Genomic DNA, 9,282 nt, shown 5'->3' with positions numbered 1-9,282 from the left:
TTCTCCCCCTTCTCCCCTTCTCCCCCTTCTCCCCCAGTCGCTCAAATTTACTATAATTTACTATATCCTTGCCCGTCCTTATCCCTCTTCTCTCCAGCTTCTACCCCTTTCTCGTTCTTATCCATTTTTTCTCCTTTCTCCCCCTCTCCCCCTTCTCCTACTTCTCTCCCTTCTTCCGGCCCTTCTCCCCTACTCCCCCTTCTCTCCCTTTCCACCTCCCCCTGCACACCTGTTGTAAAGGAAACCCTGTACCCTGTAGGCTGGAGAGTGGGCCCACCAGCCCCGCACCCTTGCAAGCCAGGCCTTTTAAAAATCCACCCAGTCAAGGTTATCATGCCCTGGTCACGTGATCTAAAAAGACCCCGTCACGTGATCATCTAGGCCAATCAGAGGCTGGGAAAATAGTGGTGGCGGTGGAGAGTTTTCTAGCTCTCTAGCAGACAGGTTTCATCCCTCTAGTTATACAGGGGGGTAGCAGACACACACTCAGGTATACGGACACACAACACTCAGACATAAAACATACTTCTCAGGTTTGACAATTCACTAAAGTAAACATTACTAATCTGAACTTGTATATTTAATTCAATTCATTAAAAACTTCAATTAAAAATAAAATTTTATCTTAGCAGTCCGCAAATGTCATTTTTTGTAATTGTCATCAAATGCAACTCAGAAAAAATAGTTAGTGAATAGTTAGATGAACAACTAGTGAATAGTTAGATGAACAACTAGTGAATAGTTAGATCAACAACTCGTGAAAAGTTAGATGAACAACTAGTGAATAGTTGGATGACAACTAGTGAATAGTTAGATGAACAACTAGTGAAGATTTAGATGAACAACTAGTGAATAGTTAGATCAACAACTCGTGAAAAGTTAGATGAACAACTAGTGAATAGTTGGATGAACAACTAGTGAATAGTTAGATTAACACCTTATAGTGAACAGTATGATGAACAACTAGTGAATAGTTTGATGAACAACTAGTGAATAATTAGATGAACAACTAGTGAATAGTTAGATGAAAAACTAGTGAATAGTTAGATGAACAACTAGTGAATAGTTAGATGAACAACTAGTGAATAGTTAGGTGAACAACTATTGAATAGTTAGATGAACAACTAGTGAATATTTAGGTGAACAACTAGTGAATAGTTAGATGAACAACTTGTGAATAGTTAGATGAACAACTAGTGAATAGTTAGATGAACTAATTAATAGTTAAATGAACACCTATAGTGAATAGTTTGATGAACAACTGGTGAATAGTTAGGTGAACAACTGGTGAATAGTTAGGTGAACACCTAGTGAATAGTTAGATGAACAACTAGTGAATAGTTAGATGAACAACTAGTGAATAGTTAGATGAACTAATTAATAGTTAAAGGAACACCTATAGTGAATAGTTTGATAAACAACTAATGAAAAGTTAAGTGAACAACTAGTGAATAGTTAGATGAACAACTAGCGAATAGTTAGATGAACAACTAGTGAAAAGTTAGATGAATTAAAAACTTAAAAATTCTTGTAAAACTTAATTCTTCGTTTAGGACAAACGATGCAAAAAATATAATGTATATCTACCGCATAATGTAAAATGTATGATCTAGATGAACCCTTAGCGAATATTTGAGTGATTACCTTACAACTGAGTAACTAGTCAGCGAGTAATTAACTTGATTGGCAGGGAGTAAGTTTTATTTAAACAATCGGTGAGTAATTAGAGTAACAACAGCTAGTTGTCTGTTTTAAATTTGAATTAAATCAATATGGCTGTGTATATGAGAAATACGAAGATTAAAAACACTTGATTTATAGGAATAAAGACGACATTATTGATACGACTTGGTGACCTCGCAGCTCCTCTAGTTTTTATTTTAAGCATACAAATATGAGAAAAGAAAAAGAAAAGAAAAAGTTTAGGATAGGTAAAATGAACAAAAAAGAAAAATAAATGAACGAGGATGAACTATTTAAACAAGGATAAATTAGATAAACAAGGATGCATTAGATAAACAAGGCTTTATTAGTTGAACAAGGATAGATTAGATAAACAAGGATAAATTAGATGAACAAGGATGAATTAGAATAACAAGGATAAATTATATGAACAAGGATAAATTAAATGAACAAAGATAAATTAGATCAACAAGGATAAATTAGATAAACAAGGATATATTAAATAAACAAGGATAAATTAAGTGAACAAGGAAAAATTAAATAAACAAGGATGTATTAAATAAACAAGGATAGATTAGATGAACAAGGAAGTATAAAATAAATAAACAAGGATAAATTAAATTAAATAAACAAGGAAGTATAAAATAAATAAACAGGGATAAATTAAACTAAATAAACAAGGAAGTATAAAATAAATAAACAAGGATAAATTAAATAAATACCTAGAATAGAAAAGATACAAGGATTTAAAACTGATATTGTAAATTTGTTTCTGGATTGTTTGTCACTTATTCTTATTCTCTTTTTGTTTATTTATATATATTAAAAATATATTTACCAAAATTTGTATAAGTTAAAGTACGAAAAAAACAAGAAGGGAGAAGAAAATTCTACGATTTGAACATACCTTGACAGCTTTCCCTGAGAGAAAATGTCCAAGTATTTTGCAACAAAATCTATCTACTCTCTGTAATGAAGGAAGAGAATTTTGATGACTTAGCAAAAATAGATATTTTCAAAATGTAAAATTTTAATCTTTTTTTTCAGATTCTGAACTGTTTGGTCTGCAGAGACTAAGTGAAAAGTGATATAAGTGATACAAGTGAAAAGTGATTATAATTTGTATGCTGAGGAGAGAGAGACAGGGGAGGAGAGGAACTGTTAAAGGTAAGGTATCACGTTCTCTTGTACTATTTGCGAGGTGGAGTTAGAATTAGCAAAAAACACAGATTTAGTTCATTCTTGGAGAAACATTCATATGTAAGGAATTGGTTAGAAAAGTTAGGGAAAAAACGCGATCTAGAAGAAAAGGCTCTGAGTTTTGAATATTTTAAATTTGAAAAATTATTATCTTTCATCATACTAATAATTATCTGAAACAACTTTATTCAGGGTTAGAATTAGCAAATGTATTTATACTAAAATGAAGAATTTGAAACCCTTTACGTAAAATATAAAATAATAAAACTGTCAACTCATTGTGACCTGATTTGATAAAGTGAACCTGCCTTAACATGTATACTGCATACATTATTGTTTCAAAACAATAAACATCTTTATACGTATTAAATAGTGTGTTTTTAGATATAATGTATACATTAGAGAGTAAACCATTATTTAATTAATTAAGAGGTTAGAACTTATGATTTTCTTCGGAAACTCTAATCATGTATCAATTAAGTTAATTCCGACCAATCATTATTCCTCAAAATATCTGCTCTCGGCTAATTATATGTTTAAGCTAATTACGCATTTAATCTTGACAAATTAAAAGTTTCCGCTGTTAATATTGGTGTATGTGGATTAGCGCCATCCCATACAAAAGTTCGGATCTCAGATAACTTTTTCTTGAAAAAGTGGTTAGTCCTTAACTTGACATATTACGTTTGCAAAGGAATTGAGTTCTTGCAACAAACTCTGGTTTTCTAATTTCAATATCGTTGCAGCCCAATGTCGTAGACCTTTAATATTTCAATCTATGAATGATATTAGATAAAAGGTTTACATCATAAGGCTGCAAAGATATAGGTTTTACAAAAACTGAATTTGTGGCAAAAACTCAATTCCTTTAGTTCATACAGACATTGATTCTTTTATTAAAATTTTAAGTAAATATCAAGTTGCTATACGTAGATATATTTTATTATATATACAAAAATGATAAATATTTTAGACTTTTGATTTGATTTGCTCTAAATCATAACGATTTCAATAAATGTTTATATGAGAATATTATTTCTAAATCAGGAGGGATCGGTGTGGGGGGGGGGGTAAATTGGAATTGTTTAGAGATGATATAAAGTACTAGGCTTTTACAATATAAAACAATAACAAAAAAAAAGTTTGCGGATTTAATAATATTTTTTCGCGCATCTTCAAAATTTAACAAAAACTTTGGACACAAACTTTTCTAATTTTAAGCATCGAAACCCTTCCCTGGGGTCATGTGAGGTCCCACGCAAAATTTGGGCCCGATCGGTTCAGCCGGTTGGACGTTTATTGGATACAAATGGACAGATTCAATCAAGGTATATGTAGATTCAGGAGTTGAGTCTTTCCGCCAGTAAGTTGCAAAGATAAAGTGATACTAAAATTTGACTTGTATTGCAATGATTAAAATTCTAAAAAAATGATAATTAATGAAAAACAATCAAAAATGATCTATGTTCAAAAGATCATGAATCAAAATGAGATTTCAAAAAAATGTATAATAAATTTGTAAATGTAATGTCTCCAATAATAATTCCTAATTTTATAATCTTCACGCCCGGCCAAGCTTGACAGGAAAACATGATATCTCGGAATGTAAAAAATAAAAACAAACTAAATTATTTTTAAAAAAGACCAAACCCTGTGTTACCCCTTGGGCACCTTGACTATGAGGTTTCTTACGTAATTAATGGCTCTGTGTAGGATTTTTAAAGTATTTATCAAACTCGTTTTATTCTTGCAAGTTTTTAAAGGCCCATTTACCTAATTTTGTTCCTAAAGGGCATCACTAAGGGAGAATGTTCTGAAGTTACAAAATCACAAATGTTTCTTTTAATTCTTGTGACATATACATTAACTGTTTATATGATACTAGCCTTATAGGGCGCTTCGCGCCCATCTTCTAAATTAATTGTGAACATGTTCTCTTTGTGTACATCGTAAAACAAAACAAAAATAATTAGCGGATTTTCACAAAAAATTTCGTGGATTGTATCATGGCTTGACACTTAGGTTTAGATAAGTTTAGTAAGATATCGGAGAAATATAGATGGGTGTTTATGATCTATATTCTTCGTTCTAACTGTGCAAACTGTGATTACCAAAAATAATAATTTCTGTATATTTGAGGAGTTATAGAAGTAAAAAGGAAAAATTATTCTCTTCTATATATGTTTGTCGAAAACTTCCTTCCTTGATTTTTTTTAATCCATTCAAGCTGTTTCTTTGTTTTTATGATACTTTTATTGGCACCCTGTGCTAGTACGCAAAATTGTGTTTAAATTTGACCTATATGTACAATACGTGAACAAACTGACCTTGGATATTAATACTTACAGATAAGAGATTAAATTAAATAATTGATCAGTCTATCAAAAAAAAAATTCACATACTTTATTAAAAACCTAATTTTTATTTTTATTGTTAAGAATATTTTTTTGTTTTATTTTTAAAGGTGTTTGCCGAAATTATTCCTTTACGAAAAATATATTTTGTTTAATAAACTTTCGTTCTTAGCTGAAATTTGAATATTCTGTCAAAAATGACAAAAAAACAGCCAAGTTCCTTTGTCATGCACTTTGAATATAACTCTAATACAATCAAATCTTTTTTCCAAGTCAAGCGATGTAAACTCGGGGTTACTAGAAATCTCATTGATTGGTACAACCGCCCTTACATTATAAAACTGAACAATCCCTTTACAATTCTTTACATTTCCACCCTGTAAATTATAATTGAATTGTATCTGACTAATTTCCCACTAATTTGTTCGTGAGTTATGAATTTGAATTTACCGAACCAATTGTTAAAGCAGCAAAAAGTTGATAAAAACCCGTGAAAATAGTTTATCGTGTTTTGTTCCTGTTTTTGTTACTCTAATATTACATTATGGAAACTACCTAACTGAACCTCTCTCTCTCTCTCTCTCTCATTCTTTTTCTAACTCTTTTTAATTCTAATTGTCTCCGACTGTCCCTATCTATCTCTGATAATATCCCACTATCTAACCATTTAACTCTCTAACTCTCTTATATTCTAATTGTCTCAGACTGTCACTATCTATCTCTCTTAATATCCCACTATCTAACCATTTAACTATCTAACTCTCTTATATTCTAATTGTCTCAGACTGACACTATCTAGCTCTCTTAATATCCCACTATCTAACCATTTAACTATCTAACTCTCTTATATTCTAATTGTCTCAGACGGTCACTATCTAGCTCTCATAATATTCCAATATCTAAACATCTAATTCTCTAACTATAGCTAACTCTCTAGCTATCTAACTATCTAACTATCTCTATCTGTCTAACTGTCTAACTTTCTAACTCTCTATCTAATTCTCCTAATATATAATTATCTAACACTTTAACTTTCTAACTCTCCGTTCTCATTTTCTCACTCGTAGAGTTCATATTGTTTTCTAACTCTGTGAATATCTCACGGTCTAACTCTGCCAACCAACCTGAATACTTTTCTCTTTAAAATAAACCGGATTGGACAAATAATAAGTTTTAAATTACCATTTAATTAGAACAATTAAGGAATGTTACGGAGGCTTGAAATTGAGAATGATCGTGAGAATTTTTGAATATTTTGATGAATTAATTATCTGTTCGATGAAACAATTGATGAGCAATGAATTGATCATTTCATTATATTATAAATTGATTTAAAGATTTGATTGATGGATTGATTGATGGATTGATTGATGGATTGATTGATGGATTGATTGATTGATTGATGGAATAATTGATGGATTGATTGATGGATTGATTGATGGATTGATGAATTGATTGATGAATTGATTGATGGATTGATTGACGAATTTATTGATGAATTGATTGATGGATTGATTGATGAATTGATTGATGAATTGATTGATGGATTGATTGATGGATTGATTGACCTGGTTAGAATTTAGTATTTTATGAAGAAACAAACAAAACCTAATATGTAAGCACACATCCCTTGGTGAAACAAGCAAACTTTTGCTTTTAAGCAACGATAGTGTATGTTTTTATTTTTCATTTATTTAATTGATTTAAGGCTTGGTTCTTGGTTGCAAGGTTTTACTCATCCTTAAAGGGACTGTAGGCGTAATTTAAAGTGAAGTTTCCGATGCACAACGGTACCTTTTTATAAATTTGACTGGTCACGGATGTCAGACTTCTCTCTATTAATCGAAAGAAAAGTTGATTACTTGATTTTAAAGCTGTTTCATATTTCAGAAATATTATTGTTTATTTGATTTTAAAACTGTTTCATATTTCAGAAATATTATTGCTTATTTGATTTTAAAACTGTTTCATATTTCAGAAATATTATTGTTTATTTGATTTTACAACTGTTTCATATTTCAGAAATATTATTGTTTATTTTCTAGAAGTCGTAGACAAATATATTTACATTGGAATTTTTTAAAACCACTTTAAACAATATTCGGTATAATTAGGTATACATAATTAAAATCCAGTTTTACGGCAATTCATCCACTTATTAGGAGATAAATACTCAGAGTTCTCTGCCTCGATAATGCCATCTTTGCATTTAGGGTCATTTAATAGATATATGTATTCTCGGAAAATCAAGTTCTCCTGAGGCCAAATTTAAAGAATTTGAGCCGCGGTTTAAATTTGAGACGCGGTTCAAACATGGTGGGTTTCACTTAAAATCGTATTCAATGTTTCAAGATTTAAGCCGGCGCTCAATTGAAACCGGTTTTTGGGGGAGTTAAGACGCGGCTCAAATTTATTAAATTCGGACTCTGATTTATCTATTTAAAAGAATATTTTGGTTAAATATTTCTCGTTAATTTTCATTCATTTAAACTAACCCCAATCCAGATCACAGGTCTTGAAACCTTAAAAAAAATTAGTTAATCTTTTGAAAATACTTGCTATCTTTTGCTAATTAATGGTTATTAAAACTAATATTTTTTTTTACTACTCTACTACTTTTTTTCTACTTTATTCAAATGGAAAGATTGAAATCTGAACTTTGGCCTAAATTCAGAATTTACGCGGATTTTATTTCAGTTTACACCTTAACTCAGTATTCAGAAATTTAAACAAAAAATTTGTTTAAAAATCTTTATCAACCATATCGTGAATTAAGATAGAAGACTTAACTCTCATGTTTATCGAACAATCTTGTATATCTAGCATAGATAAATAAATAAACATAGATAGCTTATGTACGCAAAATCACCGAGAATTGTACAGTCCGCGAACTCATACTTCTAGGGGTCAAAGTGTACTTCAATGATAAGCGGGGTGGTTTGTTGTTTTAATGGATTTCATAATAGAGTTTAAAATAACTCCGGGAATGGAACCATTTGAACAACAATATTTCATCGAGCAATATATCATATTGACGAGAACTGAAGAAGGACATGAGAAGGACTAAACTAACTTATATTTCTCTCTACAGAACTCATGTACACCACAAGTACTCAATGACATAAGAACAGCCAATGTTCACAACCGACCTAGTTAATCTATATAATAGGAATATATTTAAAACATCTCTGTACATTTATATCTTTCAAGATGAAAAATGACGTCTTATGCGCAATCTATCTTTATCTATGATATCTAGCTGTATATATATAAATAGGTGGTATTTCGTCCAAATCAATTAATAATATAAGGTGAACTGATATCTGCTCTCTAGTTGAGGTTTGACAAATTATCATAATTGAACAAATTTCAATGTACATGGATAAATGGCGTAAATGAAGCTTACCGTTCAGTGTACAATGCACATAAACGGATGAATGTTGTACATGAAAGTTGAATTTAACCAATATAAGTAGAACCAAGGTTCGGTTTGAGCACAATTTTGTTTAAACTGGTAAGAACTGGTTTTATCAAAACAATAACAAAGATTGTAAACAAATGGCGGAATACCCAACCTAAGTTCTACACATATTGAGTGTATAACCCTGTGTTTCACCTTAGTTTTACACAAATTGAATGTACACAGTATATAACCCCATTTCCCACCTTAATTCTACACACATTGAATGTACACAGTATAACCCCATTTCCCACCTTAATTCTACACACATTGAATGTATACAGTATAACCCCGTTTCCCACCTTAATTCTACACACATTGAATGTATACAGTTGTTAACCATTAATTTCAAAACCTCTATAAAATGTCGTCTTCTACTGGAATCTCCTGTCGGAGACAGCCAAACCAAATTTTCAGCCCGCAAATTCCATTGTCCTCCTCCGACGGAGCTTAAAATATTTTCGTTGTTGTGAAATCATTAAAGTTAAGCAAAATATTTTCATAAGAAGCATAAGTGAATTTCGTTAAATATTCAACTGTAATTTTTCAGAAGTTAAAAAAACGTATTTCAATACTGATCAACAA

General features: G+C 30.8%; 1 protein-coding gene across 5 annotated transcripts in view; it reads left to right on the top strand.

The window, feature by feature from the left end:
* The first annotated feature begins 10 nt into the window (after positions 1-10).
* The window catches only part of LOC111701538 (protein tramtrack, alpha isoform), an 85,288-nt gene continuing 76,016 nt past the window's right edge, over positions 11-9,282 (top strand). For 2 of the 5 annotated variants that reach the window (XM_023472861.1, XM_023472860.1), the window contains exons 1-2: positions 11-490; positions 2,731-2,850. The gene's annotated coding sequence lies outside the window, so the exon portion shown is untranslated. Of the gene's footprint in view, positions 534-2,730; positions 2,851-9,282 lie in introns of all 5 variants that reach the window. The other 3 variants (XM_023472854.1, XM_023472855.1, XM_023472862.1) reach the window with 3 other exon arrangements.

This window comes from Eurytemora carolleeae, unplaced genomic scaffold (assembly GCF_000591075.1).
Source record: "Eurytemora carolleeae unplaced genomic scaffold, Eaff_2.0 scaffold57, whole genome shotgun sequence".
Lineage (NCBI taxonomy): Eukaryota > Metazoa > Arthropoda > Copepoda > Calanoida > Temoridae > Eurytemora > Eurytemora carolleeae.
Note: the sequence above shows the minus strand (reverse complement) of the source record. Positions and strands in the feature narration are given on the sequence as shown.